At 49.4% G+C, this 14,667-nt stretch overlaps 3 long non-coding RNA genes across 3 annotated transcripts; 2 read left to right on the top strand and 1 right to left on the bottom strand.

Annotated features, from left to right (window-relative positions):
- The first annotated feature begins 955 nt into the window (after positions 1-955).
- On the top strand, positions 956-6,713 carry LOC127924868 (uncharacterized). The gene is made up of 3 exons (XR_008119099.1): positions 956-1,138; positions 5,260-5,329; positions 6,609-6,713. It is a non-coding gene; the product is annotated as an uncharacterized LOC127924868 (long non-coding RNA).
- A 3,289-nt stretch (positions 6,714-10,002) lies between these two features.
- Positions 10,003-11,040, bottom strand: LOC127924878 (uncharacterized). Its single transcript, XR_008119120.1, has 5 exons — positions 10,945-11,040; positions 10,752-10,872; positions 10,454-10,678; positions 10,201-10,380; positions 10,003-10,128 (listed from the first exon to the last, which is right to left on the bottom strand). It is a non-coding gene; the product is annotated as an uncharacterized LOC127924878 (long non-coding RNA).
- Positions 11,041-13,015: 1,975 nt separating this feature from the next.
- LOC127924877 (uncharacterized) lies at positions 13,016-14,477 on the top strand. Its single transcript, XR_008119119.1, has 6 exons — positions 13,016-13,149; positions 13,183-13,248; positions 13,612-13,710; positions 13,810-13,908; positions 14,103-14,234; positions 14,334-14,477. It is a non-coding gene; the product is annotated as an uncharacterized LOC127924877 (long non-coding RNA).
- Positions 14,478-14,667: the final 190 nt, after the last annotated feature.

Below are 14,667 nucleotides of genomic sequence, written 5' to 3' on the forward strand. Positions count from 1 at the left end.
TTTAGTAGAGAGGTCTGTCTGTAGAGAGGTCTGTCTGTAGAGAGGTCTGTCTGGAGGGTTTTAGTAGAGAGGTCTGTCTGTAGAGAGGTCTGTCTGGAGGGTTTTAGTAGAGAGGTCTGTCTGGGGGTTTTAGTAGAGAGGTCTGTCTGGAGGGTTTTAGTAGAGATCTGTCTGGAGGGTTTTTGTAGAGAGGTCTGTCTGGAGGGTTTTAGTAGAGGTCTGTCTGGAGGGTTTTAGTAGAGAGGTCTGTCTGTAGAGAGGTCTGTCTGGAGGGTTTTAGTAGAGAGGTCTGTCTGTAGAGAGGTCTGTCTGGAGGGTTTTAGTAGAGAGGTCTGTCTGTAGTGTTTTAGTAGAGAGGTCTGTCTGGAGGGTTTTAGTAGAGAGGTCTGTCTGTAGAGAGGTCTGTCTGGAGGGTTTTAGTAGAGAGGTCTGTCTGGAGGGTTTTAGTAGAGAGGTCTGTCTGTAGAGAGGTCTGTCTGGAGGGTTTTAGTAGAGAGGTCTGTCTGTAGAGAGGTCTGTCTGGAGGGTTTTAGTAGAGAGGTCTGTCTGTAGAGAGGTCTGTCTGGAGTGTTTTAGTAGAGAGGTCTGTCTGTAGTGTTTTAGTAGAGGTCTGTCTGGAGGGTTTTAGTAGAGAGGTCTGTCTGTAGAGAGGTCTGTCTGTAGTGTTTTAGTAGAGAGGTCTGTCTGGAGGGTTTTAGTAGAGAGGTCTGTGTGGAGGGTTTTAGTAGAGAGGTCTGTCTGTAGAGAGGTCTGTCTGGAGAGAGGTCTCTCTGGGGGGTTTAGTAGAGAGGTCTGTCTGTAGAGAGGTCTGTCTGGAGGGTTTTAGTAGAGAGGTCTGTCTGGAGGGTTTTAGTAGAGAGGTCTGTCTGGAGGGTTTTAGTAGAGAGGTCTGTCTGGAGGGTTTTAGTAGAGAGGTCTGTCTGGAGGGTTTTAGTAGAGAGGTCTGTCTGGAGGGTTTTAGTAGAGAGGTCTGTCTGGAGGGTTTTAGTAGAGGTCTGTCTGGAGGGTTTTAGTAGAGAGGTCTGTCTGTAGAGAGGTCTGTCTGGAGGGTTTTAGTAGAGAGGTCTGTCTGTAGAGAGGTCTGTCTGTAGAGAGGTCTGTCTGGAGGGTTTTAGTAGAGAGGTCTGTCTGTAGAGAGGTCTGTCTGGAGGGTTTTAGTAGAGAGGTCTGTCTGTAGAGAGGTCTGTCTGGAGGGTTTTAGTAGAGAGGTCTGTCTGTAGAGAGGTCTGTCTGGAGGGTTTTAGTAGAGAGGTCTGTCTGGAGGGTTTTAGTAGAGAGGTCTGTCTGGAGGGTTTTAGTAGAGAGGTCTGTCTGGAGAGAGGTCTCTCTGGGGGGTTTTAGTAGAGAGGTCTGTCTGTAGAGAGGTCTGTCCGGAGGGTTTTAGTAGAGAGGTCTGTCTGGAGGGCTTTAGTAGAGAGGTCTGTCTGGAGGGTTTTAGTAGAGAGGTCTGTCTGGGGGGTTTTAGTAGAGAGGTCTGTCTGGGGGGTTTTAGTAGAGAGGTCTGTCTGGGGGGTTTAGTAGAGAGGTCTGTCTGGGGGTTTAGTAGAGAGGTCTGTCTGGAGGGTTTTAGTAGAGAGGTCTGTCTGGAGGGTTTTAGTAGAGAGGTCTGTCTGTAGAGAGGTCTGTCTGGAGGGTTTTAGTAGAGAGGTCTGTCTGTAGAGATCTGTCTGGAGGGTTTTAGTAGAGAGGTCTGTCTGGAGGGTTTTAGTAGAGAGGTCTGTCTGGAGGGTTTTAGTAGAGAGGTCTGTCTGTAGAGAGGTCTGTCTGTAGAGAGATCTGTCTGGAGGGTTTTAGTAGAGATGTCTGTCTGGAGGGTTTTAGTAGAGAGGTCTGTCTGGAGGGTTTTAGTAGAGAGTTCTGTCTGTAGAGAGGTCTGTCTGGAGGGTTTTAGTAGAGAGGTCTGTCTGTAGAGATCTGTCTGGAGGGTTTTAGTAGAGAGGTCTGTCTGGAGGGTTTTAGAAGAGAGGTCTGTCTGTAGAGAGGTCAGTCTGTAGAGAGGTCTGTCTGGAGGGTTTTAGTAGAGATGTCTGTCTGGAGGGTTTTAGTAGAGAGGTCTGTCTGTAGAGAGATATGTCTGTAGTGTTTTAGTAGAGGTCTGTCTGGAGGGTTTTAGTAGAGGTCTGTCTGGAGGGTTTTAGTAGAGGTCAGTCTGTAGAGAGGTCAGTCTGTAGTGTTTTAGTAGAGTTCAGTCTAGTGTGTTTTAGTAGAGGTCTGTCTGGGGGGGTTTAGTAGAGAGGTCTGTCTGTAGTGTTTTAGTAGAGGTCAGTCTGTAGTGTTTTAGTAGAGGTCAGTCTGTAGTGTTTTAGTAGAGGTCTGTCTGTAGTGTTTTAGTAGAGGTCAGTCTGTAGTGTTTTAGTAGAGGTCTGTCTGGGGGGGTTTAGTAGAGAGGTCTGTCTGTAGTGTTTTAGTAGAGGTCAGTCTGTAGTGTTTTAGTAGAGGTCAGTCTGTAGTGTTTTAGTAGAGGTCTGTCTGTAGTGTTTTAGTAGAGAGGTCTGTCTGTAGTGTTTTAGTAGAGAGGTCAGTCTGTAGTGTTTTAGTAGAGAGGTCAGTCTGTAGTGTTTTAGTAGAGGTCTGTCTGTAGTGTTTTAGTAGAGGTCAGTCTGTAGTGTTTTAGTAGAGGTCTGTCTGTAGTGTTTTAGTAGAGAGGTCAGTCTGTAGTGTTTTAGTAGAGGTCTGTCTCTAGTGTTTTAGTAGAGAGGTCTGTCTGTAGTGTTTTAGTAGAGGTCTGTCTGTAGTGTTTTAGTAGAGGTCTGTCTGGAGGGTTTTAGTAGAGAGGTCTGTCTGTAGTGTTTTAGTAGAGAGGTCAGTCTGTAGTGTTTTAGTAGAGAGGTCAGTCTGTAGTGTTTTAGTAGAGGTCTGTCTGTAGTGTTTTAGTAGAGGTCAGTCTAGTGTGTTTTAGTAGAGGTCAGTCTAGTGTGTTTTAGTAGAGGTCAGTCTGTAGTGTTTTAGTAGAGAGGTCAGTCTGTAGTGTTTTAGTAGAGAGGTCTGTCTGTAGTGTTTTAGTAGAGGTCTGTCTGTAGTGTTTTAGTAGAGTTCAGTCTAGTGTGTTTTAGTAGAGGTCTGTCTGTAGTGTTTTAGTAGAGGTCTGTCTGTAGTGTTTTAGTAGAGGTCAGTCTGTAGTGTTTTAGTAGAGGTCAGTCTGTAGTGTTTTAGTAGAGGTCTGTCTGTAGTGTTTTAGTAGAGAGGTCTGTCTGTAGTGTTTTAGTAGAGAGGTCAGTCTGTAGTGTTTTAGTAGAGAGGTCAGTCTGTAGTGTTTTAGTAGAGGTCAGTCTGTAGTGTTTTAGTAGAGGTCTGTCTGTAGTGTTTTAGTAGAGGTCAGTCTAGTGTGTTTTAGTAGAGGTCAGTCTAGTGTGTTTTAGTAGAGGTCAGTCTGTAGTGTTTTAGTAGAGAGGTCTGTCTGTAGTGTTTTAGTAGAGAGGTCTGTCTGTAGTGTTTTAGTAGAGAGGTCTGTCTGTAGTGTTTTAGTAGAGGTCTGTCTGTAGTGTTTTAGTAGAGGTCTGTCTGGAGGGTTTTAGTAGAGAGGTCTGTCTGGAGGGTTTTAGTAGAGAGGTCTCTCTGGAGGGTTTTAGTAGAGAGGTCTGTCTGTAGAGAGGTCTGTCTGGAGGGTTTTAGTAGAGAGGTCTGTCTGGAGGGTTTTAGTAGAGAGGTCTGTCTGTAGAGAGGTCTGTCTGGAGGGTTTTAGTAGAGAGGTCTGTCTGTAGAGAGGTCTGTCTGGAGGGTTTTAGTAGAGAGGTCTGTCTGTAGAGAGGTCTGTCTGGAGGGTTTTAGTAGAGAGGTCTGTCTGTAGAGAGGTCTGTCTGGAGGGTTTTAGTAGAGAGGTCTGTCTGTAGAGAGGTCTGTCTGGAGGGTTTTAGTAGAGAGGTCTGTCTGGAGGGTTTTAGTAGAGAGGTCTGTCTGGAGGGTTTTAGTAGAGGTCTGTCTGGAGGGTTTAGTAGAGAGGTCTGTCTGTAGAGAGGTCTGTCTGTAGTGTTTTAGTAGAGAGGTCTGTCTGGAGGGTTTTAGTAGAGAGGTCTGTGTGGAGGGTTTTAGTAGAGGTCTGTCTGGAGGGTTTTAGTAGAGAGGTCTGTCTGGAGGGTTTTAGTAGAGAGGTCTGTCTGGAGGGTTTTAGTAGAGAGGTCTGTCTGGAGGGTTTTAGTAGAGGTCTGTCTGGAGGGTTTTAGTAGAGAGGTCTGTCTGTAGAGAGGTCTGTCTGTAGTGTTTTAGTAGAGAGGTCTGTCTGTAGAGAGGTCTGTCTGTAGAGAGGTCTGTCTGTAGTGTTTTAGTAGAGAGGTCTGTCTGTAGAGAGGTCTGTCTGGAGGGTTTTAGTAGAGAGGTCTGTCTGGGGGTTTTAGTAGAGAGGTCTGTCTGGAGGGTTTTAGTAAAGATCTGTCTGGAGGGTTTTGTAGAGAGGTCTGTCTGGAGGGTTTTATTAGAGGTCTGTCTGGAGGGTTTTAGTAGAGAGGTCTGTCTGTAGAGAGGTCTGTCTGGAGGGTTTTAGTAGAGAGAACTGTCTGGAGGGTTTTAGTAGAGAGGTCTCTCTGGAGGGTTTTAGTAGAGAGGTCTGTCTGTAGAGAGGTCTGTCTGGAGGGTTTTAGTAGAGAGGTCTCTCTGGAGGGTTTTAGTAGAGAGGTCTGTCTGGAGAGAGGTCTGTCTGGAGGGTTCTAGTAGAGAGGTCTGTCTGTAAAGAGGTCTGTCTGGAGGGTTTTAGTAGAGAGGTCTGTCTGTAAAGAGATCTGTCTGGAGGGTTTTAGTAGAGAGGTCTGTCTATAGAGAGGTCTGTCTGGAGGGTTTTAGTAGAGAGGTCTGTCTGGAGGGTTTTAGTAGAGAGGTCTGTCTGGAGGGTTTTAGTAGAGAGGTCTGTCTGTAGAGAGGTCTGTCTGGAGAGAGGTCTCTCTGGTGGGGTTTAGTAGAGAGGTCTGTCTGTAGAGGTCTGTCCGGAGGGTTTTAGTAGAGAGGTCTGTCTGGAGGGCTTTAGTAGAGAGGTCTGTCTGGGGGTTTTAGTAGAGAGGTCTGTCTGGGGGTTTTAGTAGAGAGGTCTGTCTGGGGGTTTAGTAGAGAGGTCTGTCTGGGGGGGTTTAGTAGAGAGGTCTGTCTGGAGGGTTTTAGTAGAGAGGTCTGTCTGGAGGGTTTTAGTAGAGAGGTCTGTCTGTAGAGAGGTCTGTCTGGAGGGTTTTAGTAGAGAGGTCTGTCTGTAGAGAGATCTGTCTGGAGGGTTTTAGTAGAGAGGTCTGTCTGGAGGGTTTTAGTAGAGAGGTCTGTCTGGAGGGTTTTAGTAGAGAGGTCTGTCTGGAGGGTTTTAGTAGAGAGGTCTGTCTGGAGGGTTTTAGTAGAGAGGTCTGTCTGTAGAGAGGTCTGTCTGTAGAGAGGTCTGTCTGGAGGGTTTTAGTAGAGAGGTCTGTCTGTAGAGGTCTGTCTGGAGGGTTTTAGTAGAGGTCTGTCTGGAGGGTTTTAGTAGAGGTCTGTCTGGAGGGTTTTAGTAGAGGTCTGTCTGGAGGGTTTTTGTAGAGAGGTCTGTCTGGAGGGTTTTAGTAGAGGTCTGTCTGGAGGGTTTTAGTAGAGAGGTCTGTCTGTAGAGAGGTCTGTCTGGAGGGTTTTAGTAGAGAGGTCTGTCTGTAGAGAGGTCTGTCTGGAGGGTTTTAGTAGAGAGGTCTGTCTGTAGAGAGGTCTGTCTGGAGGGTTTTAGTAGAGAGGTCTGTCTGGGGGTTTTAGTAGAGGTCTGTCTGGAGGGTTTTAGTAGAGGTCTGTCTGGAGGGTTTTAGTAGAGAGGTCTGTCTGGAGGGTTTTAGTAGAGGTCTGTCTGGAGGGTTTTAGTAGAGAGGTCTGTCTGGAGGGTTTTAGTAGAGGTCTGTCTGGAGGGTTTTAGTAGAGAGGTCTCTCTGGAGGGTTTTAGTAGAGAGGTCTGTCTGTAGAGAGGTCTGTCTGGAGGGTTTTAGTAGAGGTCTGTCTGGAGAGAGGTCTGTCTGGAGGGTTCTAGTAGAGAGGTCTGTCTGTAAAGAGGTCTGTCTGGAGGGTTTTAGTAGAGGTCTGTCTGTAGAGAGGTCTGTCTGGAGGGTTTTAGTAGAGAGGTCTGTCTGGAGGGTTTTAGTAGAGAGGTCTGTCTGGGGGGTTTAGTAGAGAGGTCTGTCTGGAGAGAGGTCTCTCTGGGGGGTTTAGTAGAGAGGTCTGTCTGTAAAGAGGTCTGTCTGGAGGGTTTTAGTAGAGGTCTGTCTGGAGAGAGGTCTGTCTGGAGGGTTTTAGTAGAGAGGTCTGTCTGGGGGGTTTTAGTAGAGAGGTCTGTCTGGGGGGTTTTAGTAGAGAGGTCTGTCTGGGGGGTTTTAGTAGAGAGGTCTGTCTGGAGGGATTTAGTAGAGAGGTCTGTCTGGAGGGTTTTAGTAGAGAGGTCTGTCTGGAGGGTTTTAGTAGAGAGGTCTGTCTGTAGAGAGGTCTGTCTGGAGGGTTTTAGTAGAGAGGTCTGTCTGTAGAGATCTGTCTGGGGGGTTTTAGTAGAGAGGTCTGTCTGGAGGGTTTTAGTAGAGAGGTCTGTCTGGAGGGTTTTAGAAAGAGGTCTGTCTGTAGAGAGGTCAGTCTGTAGAGAGGTCTGTCTGGAGGGTTTTAGTAGAGAGGTCTGTCTGGAGGGTTTTAGTAGAGAGGTCTGTCTGGAGGGTTTTAGTAGAGAGGTCTGTCTGTAGAGAGGTCTGTCTGGAGGGTTTTAGTAGAGAGGTCTGTCTGTAGAGAGATCTGTCTGGAGGGTTTTAGTAGAGAGGTCTGTCTGGAGGGTTTTAGTAGAGAGGTCTGTCTGGAGGGTTTTAGAAGAGAGGTCTGTCTGTAGAGAGGTCAGTCTGTAGAGAGGTCTGTCTGGAGGGTTTTAGTAGAGATGTCTGTCTGGAGGGTTTTAGTAGAGAGGTCTGTCTGTAGAGATATGTCTGTAGTGTTTTAGTAGAGGTCTGTCTGGAGGGTTTTAGTAGAGGTCTGTCTGGAGGGTTTTAGTAGAGGTCAGTCTGTAGAGAGGTCAGTCTGTAGTGTTTTAGTAGAGGTCTGTCTGTAGAGAGGTCTGTCTGTAGTGTTTTAGTAGAGGTCTGTCTGTAGTGTTTTAGTAGAGAGGTCTGTCTGTAGTGTTTTAGTAGAGGTCAGTCTGTAGTGTTTTAGTAGAGGTCAGTCTGTAGTGTTTTAGTAGAGGTCAGTCTGTAGTGTTTTAGTAGAGGTCAGTCTGTAGTGTTTTAGTAGAGGTCAGTCTGTAGTGTTTTAGTAGAGAGGTCTGTCTGTAGTGTTTTAGTAGAGGTCAGTCTAGTGTGTTTTAGTAGAGGTCAGTCTAGTGTGTTTTAGTAGAGGTCTGTCTGTAGTGTTTTAGTAGAGAGGTCTGTCTGTAGTGTTTTAGTAGAGGTCAGTCTGTAGTGTTTTAGTAGAGGTCAGTCTGTAGTGTTTTAGTAGAGGTATGTCTGTAGTGTTTTAGTAGAGGTCTGTCTGTAGTGTTTTAGTAGAGAGGTCAGTCTGTAGTGTTTTAGTAGAGAGGTCTGTCTGTAGTGTTTTAGTAGAGAGGTCTGTCTGTAGTGTTTTAGTAGAGGTCTGTCTGTAGTGTTTTAGTAGAGGTATGTCTGTAGTGTTTTAGTAGAGGTCTGTCTGTAGTGTTTTAGTAGAGGTCAGTCTGTAGTGTTTTAGTAGAGAGGTCAGTCTGTAGTGTTTTAGTAGAGGTCTGTCTGTAGTGTTTTAGTAGAGGTCAGTCTAGTGTGTTTTAGTAGAGGTCAGTCTAGTGTGTTTTAGTAGAGGTCAGTCTGTAGTGTTTTAGTAGAGAGGTCAGTCTGTAGTGTTTTAGTAGAGAGGTCTGTCTGTAGTGTTTTAGTAGAGGTCTGTCTGTAGTGTTTTAGTAGAGGTCAGTCTAGTGTGTTTTAGTAGAGGTCTGTCTGGGGTGTTTTAGTAGAGGTCTGTCTGTAGTGTTTTAGTAGAGGTCAGTCTGTAGTGTTTTAGTAGAGGTCAGTCTGTAGTGTTTTAGTAGAGGTCAGTCTGTAGTGTTTTAGTAGAGAGGTCAGTCTGTAGTGTTTTAGTAGAGGTCAGTCTGTAGTGTTTTAGTAGAGAGGTCAGTCTGTAGTGTTTTAGTAGAGGTCAGTCTGTAGTGTTTTAGTAGAGGTCTGTCTGTAGTGTTTTAGTAGAGGTCAGTCTAGTGTGTTTTAGTAGAGGTCAGTCTAGTGTGTTTTAGTAGAGGTCAGTCTGGAGGGTTTTAGTAGAGAGGTCTGTCTGTAGAGAGGTCTGTCTGTAGTGTTTTAGTAGAGAGGTCTGTCTGTAGAGAGGTCTGTCTGTAGAGAGGTCTGTCTGTAGTGTTTTAGTAGAGGTCAGTCTAGTGTGTTTTAGTAGAGTTCAGTCTAGTGTGTTTTAGTAGAGGTCTGTCTGGGGTGTTTTAGTAGAGAGGTCTGTCTGTAGTGTTTTAGTAGAGGTCAGTCTGTAGTGTTTTAGTAGAGGTCAGTCTGTAGTGTTTTAGTAGAGGTCAGTCTAGTGTGTTTTAGTAGAGGTCTGTCTGTAGTGTTTTAGTAGAGGTCTGTCTGTAGTGTTTTAGTAGAGGTCAGTCTGTAGTGTTTTAGTAGAGGTCAGTCTGTAGTGTTTTAGTAGAGGTCTGTCTGTAGTGTTTTAGTAGAGGTCAGTCTGTAGTGTTTTAGTAGAGGTCAGTCTGTAGTGTTTTAGTAGAGGTCAGTCTGTAGTGTTTTAGTAGAGAGGTCTGTCTGTAGTGTTTTAGTAGAGAGGTCTGTCTGTAGTGTTTTTAGTAGAGGTCTGTCTGTAGTGTTTTAGTAGAGGTCAGTCTAGTGTGTTTTAGTAGAGGTCAGTCTGGTGTGTTTTAGTAGAGGTCTGTCTGGAGTGTTTTAGTAGAGAGGTCAGTCTGTAGTGTTTTAGTAGAGGTCAGTCTGTAGTGTTTTAGTAGAGGTCAGTCTGTAGTGTTTTAGTAGAGGTCAGTCTGTAGTGTTTTAGTAGAGGTCAGTCTGTAGTGTTTTAGTAGAGGTCAGTCTGTAGTGTTTTAGTAGAGAGGTCAGTCTGTAGTGTTTTAGTAGAGAGGTCTGTCTGTAGTGTTTTAGTAGAGGTCAGTCTGTAGTGTTTTAGTAGAGGTCAGTCTGTAGTGTTTTAGTAGAGAGGTCTGTCTGTAGTGTTTTAGTAGAGGTCAGTCTAGTGTGGCTTCACTGTGTTTCTGGCTGCTGTTATTCCTCCATGTTGAATCGTGTTCGCCAGCCTTCGCTTTGTCCCTTGTCAATAACCTTGATCTATTTGTTCAGGTTGCACATGCTTTGACCCAAACTAGAACTACTTGCCACTGTCCTAATGATACTACATGTACCCTAACCCTCGAGGCGTGTCCCAATTACCTGTCCTTCTTCACAAAGTGTGCACTTGTTCACTTCTCCTCACTGATTTGAAAGCAAACGACTGGTATCAGAGATATGGTGGAAAGTGCCACGAGCTCAAGCCTCCACCAATACAATGCTTTTATATTTGTGGGAAGTAGTGAATGAGTGTACACTTCAGGAGATAATTGGGACTCACCCCCCTAGTTCGTCCTCCCATCCACCCCAGATCGTTCCTTCGACAGCTGCATTCTGTGGAAGCACACCAGGGGGCGCTACCAGCTGTGTCCAGTGTGTTCCCTACCCACAACAGGAAGGAGATGATGTCCGTGCTGACACAAAATCCAGCACGGACAACGACTAAAACTGCCCTGCTAGCCGTCTGATGTCTAGAGCAGAGTATCTCAACCCCCCTGGGGGGCCTTCAGGATTGGAGTGAGAAACAAATCTGTAAATTGGGGGGGGGGATCTCAATTGCATACTCCTTGAGTCCTCTCTCCTCAACCTCGTTCTCAAAACTCATTGGAGGAGATGGTCAGAGGGGAGGGACCTCTCTCACTGAACCCTCTCTCTCCTCAACCTCGTTCTCAAAACTCATTGGAGGAGATGGTCAGAGGGGAGGGACCTCTCTCACTGAACCCTCTCTCTCCTCAACCTCGTTCTCAAAACTCATTGGAGGAGATGGTCAGAGGGGAGGGACCTCTCTCACTGAACCCTCTCTCTCCTCAACCTCGTTCTCAAAACTCATTGGAGGAGATGGTCAGAGGGGAGGGACCTCTCTCACTGAACCCTCTCTCTCCTCAACCTCGTTCTCAAAACTCATTGGAGGAGATGGTCAGAGGGGAGGGACCTCTCTCACTGAACCCTCTCTCTCCTCAACCTCGTTCTCAAAACTCATTGGAGATGGTCAGAGGGGAGGGACCTCTCTCACTGAACCCTCTCTCTCCTCAACCTCGTTCTCAAAACTCATTGGAGGAGATGGTCAGAGGGGAGGGACCTCTCTCACTGAACCCTCTCTCTCCTCAACCTCGTTCTCAAAACTCATTGGAGGAGATGGTCAGAGGGGAGGGACCTCTCTCACTGAACCCTCTCTCTCCTCAACCTCGTTCTCAAAACTCATTGGAGGAGATGGTCAGAGGGGAGGGACCTCTCTCACTGAACCCTCTCTCCTCAACCTCGTTCTCAAAACTCATTGGAGGAGATGGTCAGAGGGGAGGGACCTCTCTCACTGAACCCTCTCTCTCCTCAACCTCGTTCTCAAAACTCATTGGAGGAGATGGTCAGAGGGGAGGGACCTCTCTCACTGAACCCTCTCTCTCCTCAACCTCGTTCTCAAAACTCATTGGAGGAGATGGTCAGAGGGGAGGGACCTCTCTCACTGAACCCTCTCTCTCCTCAACCTCGTTCTCAAAACTCATTGGAGGAGATGGTCAGAGGGGAGGGACCTCTCTCACTGAACCCTCTCTCCTCAACCTCGTTCTCAAAACTCATTGGAGGAGATGGTCAGAGGGGGAGGGACCTCTCTCACTGAACCCTCTCTCTCCTCAACCTCGTTCTCAAAACTCATTGGAGGAGATGGTCAGAGGGGAGGGACCTCTCTCACTGAACCCTCTCTCCTCAACCTCGTTCTCAACTCATTGGAGGAGATGGTCAGAGGGGGAGGGACCTCTCTCACTGAACCCTCTCTCTCCTCAACCTCGTTCTCAAAACTCATTGGAGGAGATGGTCAGAGGGGGAGGGACCTCTCTCACTGAACCCTCTCCTCAACCTCGTTCTCAAAACTCATTGGAGGAGATGGTCAGAGGGGAGGGACCTCTCTCACTGAACCCTCTCTCTCCTCAACCTCGTTCTCAAAACTCATTGGAGGAGATGGTCAGAGGGGAGGGACCTCTCCTCAAAGACCAACGCCTCATCAGACACAGTGACTTCCACCTACACCCACCTCTGCGTTCGACTTGCCATCCAATGGGAATGGAGACAGAAGCTGAGGATAAATAACTTGTTTTTCTACATTGATATTGGACTCTGTTAAACAGTATTATACTATAGTAGCCTTATGTAAGAAGCTTAATAGAAATGCCAATAGTCAAGAAATCATTTAATATTTTCATTTCAATTAACATATTCAAAACAATCATTCGTCCTTTCTTTGTAACATTTTGACCAAAGATCAAGTCAGTGTGAAATTGAGTTTAAGTGAGTTATTTTTTCTGCAGAAAATGTGGTTATTGGAAACACAGGGTCAAACATGATTGCATACCCTCTAATTAAGGTGGGTTGGGAGAGACCTTCACGTGTCTCCTCACAACTAAGAGTTCCATTCGTCAACAACCCACTTTCCATTGCTGATTAACTTGGCATCTGAGATGAACAGACATGGATTCATTTGGGGCGGCAGGGTAGCCTAGTGGTTAGAGGGGAGGGGCGGCAGCGTAGCCTAGTGGTTAGAGGGGAGAGGCGGCAGGGTAGCCTAGTGGTTAGAGGGGAGAGGCGGCAGGGTAGCCTAGTGGTTAGAGGGGAGGGGCGGCAGCGTAGCCTAGTGGTTAGAGGAGGGCGGCAGGGTGGCCTAGTGGTTAGAGTGTAGAGGTAGCAGGGTAGCCTAGTGGTTAGAGGGGAGGGGCGGCAGCGTAGCCTAGTGGTTAGAGGGGAGAGGCGGCAGGGTAGCCTAGTGGTTAGAGGGGAGGGGCGGCAGGGTAGCCTAGTGGTTAGAGGGGAGGGGCGGCAGGGTAGCCTAGTGGTTAGAGGGGAGGGGCGGCAGGGTGGCCTAGTGGTTAGAGGGGAGGGGCGGCAGGGTAGCCTAGTGGTTAGAGGGGAGGGGCGGCAGGGTAGCCTAGTGGTTAGAGGGGAGGGGCGGCAGGGTAGCCTAGTGGTTAGAGGGGAGGGGCGGCAGGGTAGCCTAGTGGTTAGAGGGGAGGGGCGGCAGGGTAGCCTAGTGGTTAGAGGGGAGGGCGGCAGGGTAGCCTAGTGGTTAGAGGGGAGGGGCGGCAGGGTGGCCTAGTGGTTAGAGGGGAGGGGCGGCAGGGTAGCCTAGTGGTTAGAGTGGAGGGGCGGCAGGGTGGCCTAGTGGTTAGAGGAGGGCGGCAGGGTGGCCTAGTGGTTAGAGTGGAGGGGCGGCAGGGTGGCCTAGTGGTTAGAGGGGAGGGGCGGCAGGGTGGCCTAGTGGTTAGAGTGGAGGGGCGGCAGGGTGGCCTAGTGGTTAGAGTGGAGGGGCGGCAGGGTGGCCTAGTGGTTAGAGTGTAGAGGAGGCAGGGTGGCCTAGTGGTTAGAGGGGAGGGGCGGCAGGGTGGCCTAGTGGTTAGAGGGGAGGGGCGGCAGCGTAGCCTAGTGGTTAGAGGGGAGGGGCGGCAGCGTAGCCTAGTGGTTAGAGGGGAGGGGCGGCAGGGTAGCCTAGTGGCTAGAGTGGAGAGGAGGCAGGGTAGCCTAGTGGTTAGAGTGGAGGGGCGGCAGGGTAGCCTAGTGGCTAGAGTGGAGAGGTGGCAGGGTAGCCTAGTGGTTAGAGTGTAGAGGAGGCAGGGTGGCCTAGTGGTTAGAGTGGAGGGGCGGCAGGGTGGCCTAGTGGTTAGAGTGTAGAGGCGGCAGCGTAGCCTAGTGGTTAGAGTGTAGAGGCGGCAGGGTAGCCTAGTGGTTAGAGTGTAGAGGAGGCAGGGTGGCCTAGTGGTTAGAGTGTAGAGGCGGCAGCGTAGCCTAGTGGCTAGAGTGTAGAGGAGGCAGGGTGGCCTAGTGGTTAGAGTGGAGGGGCGGCAGGGTGGCCTAGTGGTTAAGAGTGTAGAGGCGGCAGCGTAGCCTAGTGGTTAAGAGTGTAGAGGAGGCAGGGTGGCCTAGTGGTTAGAGTGTAGAGGAGGCAGGGTGGCCTAGTGGTTAGAGTGTAGAGGTGGCAGGGTGGCCTAGTGGTTAGAGTGTAGAGGAGGCAGGGTGGCCTAGTGGTTAGAGTGTAGAGGAGGCAGGGTGGCCTAGTGGTTAGAGTGTAGAGGTGGTATGGTAGCCTAGTGGTTAGAGTGTAGAGGAGGCAGGGTGGCCTAGTGGTTAGAGTGGAGGGGCGGCAGGGTGGCCTAGTGGTTAGAGTGTAGAGGCGGCAGCGTAGCCTAGTGGTTAGAGTGTAGAGGAGGCAGGGTGGCCTAGTGGTTAGAGTGGAGGGGCGGCAGGGTGGCCTAGTGGTTAGAGTGTAGAGGTGGCAGCGTAGCCTAGTGGTTAGAGGGGAGGGGCGGCAGCGTAGCCTAGTGGTTAGAGTGTAGAGGCGGCAGGTAGCCTAGTGGTTAGAGGGGAGGGGCGGCAGGGTGGCCTAGTGGTTAGAGTGTAGAGGAGGCAGGGTGGCCTAGTGGTTAAGAGTGTAGAGGTGGCAGGGTGGCCTAGTGGTTAGAGTGTAGAGGAGGCAGGGTGGCCTAGTGGTTAGAGTGTAGAGGAGGCAGGGTGGCCTAGTGGTTAGAGTGTAGAGGTGGTATGGTAGCCTAGTGGTTAGAGTGTAGAGGAGGCAGGGTGGCCTAGTGGTTAGAGTGGAGGGGCGGCAGGGTGGCCTAGTGGTTAGAGTGTAGAGGCGGCAGCGTAGCCTAGTGGTTAGAGTGTAGAGGAGGCAGGGTGGCCTAGTGGTTAGAGTGTAGAGGAGGCAGGGTGGCCTAGTGGTTAGAGTGTAGAGGTGGTATGGTAGCCTAGTGGTTAGAGTGTAGAGGAGGCAGGGTGGCCTAGTGGTTAGAGGGGAGGGCGGCAGCGTAGCCTAGTGGTTAGAGTGTAGAGGCGGCAGGTAGCCTAGTGGTTAGAGGAGGGGCGGCAGGGTGGCCTAGTGGTTAGAGTGGAGGGGCGGCAGGGTGGCCTAGTGGTTAGAGTGTAGAGGAGGCAGGGTGGCCTAGTGGTTAGAGTGTAGAGGTGGCAGGGTGGCCTAGTGGTTAGAGTGTAGAGGAGGCAGGGTGGCCTAGTGGTTAGAGTGTAGAGGAGGCAGGGTGGCCTAGTGGTTAGAGTGTAGAGGTGGTATGGTAGCCTAGTGGTTAGAGTGTAGAGGAGGCAGGGTGGCCTAGTGGTTAGAGTGGAGGGGAGGCAGGGTGGCCTAGTGGTTAGAGTGTAGAGGCGGCAGCGTAGCCTAGTGGTTAGAGTGTAGAGGAGGCAGGGTGGCCTAGTGGTTAGAGTGTAGAGGTGGCAGCGTAGCCTAGTGGTTAGAGGGGAGGGGCGGCAGCGTAGCCTAGTGGTTAGAGTGTAGAGGCGGCAGGTAGCCTAGTGGTTAGAGGGGAGGGGCGGCAGGGTGGCCTAGTGGTTAGAGTGGAGGGGCGGCAGGGTGGCCTAGTGGCTAGAGTGTAGAGGAGGCAGGGTGGCCTAGTGGTTAGAGTGTAGAGGCGGCAGCGTAGCCTAGTGGTTAGAGTGTAGAGGCGGCAGCGTAGCCTAGTGGTTAGAGTGTAGAGGCGGC

The sequence above is a fragment of the Oncorhynchus keta genome, unplaced genomic scaffold, assembly GCF_023373465.1.
Source record: "Oncorhynchus keta strain PuntledgeMale-10-30-2019 unplaced genomic scaffold, Oket_V2 Un_contig_4700_pilon_pilon, whole genome shotgun sequence".
Classification (NCBI taxonomy): domain Eukaryota; kingdom Metazoa; phylum Chordata; class Actinopteri; order Salmoniformes; family Salmonidae; genus Oncorhynchus; species Oncorhynchus keta.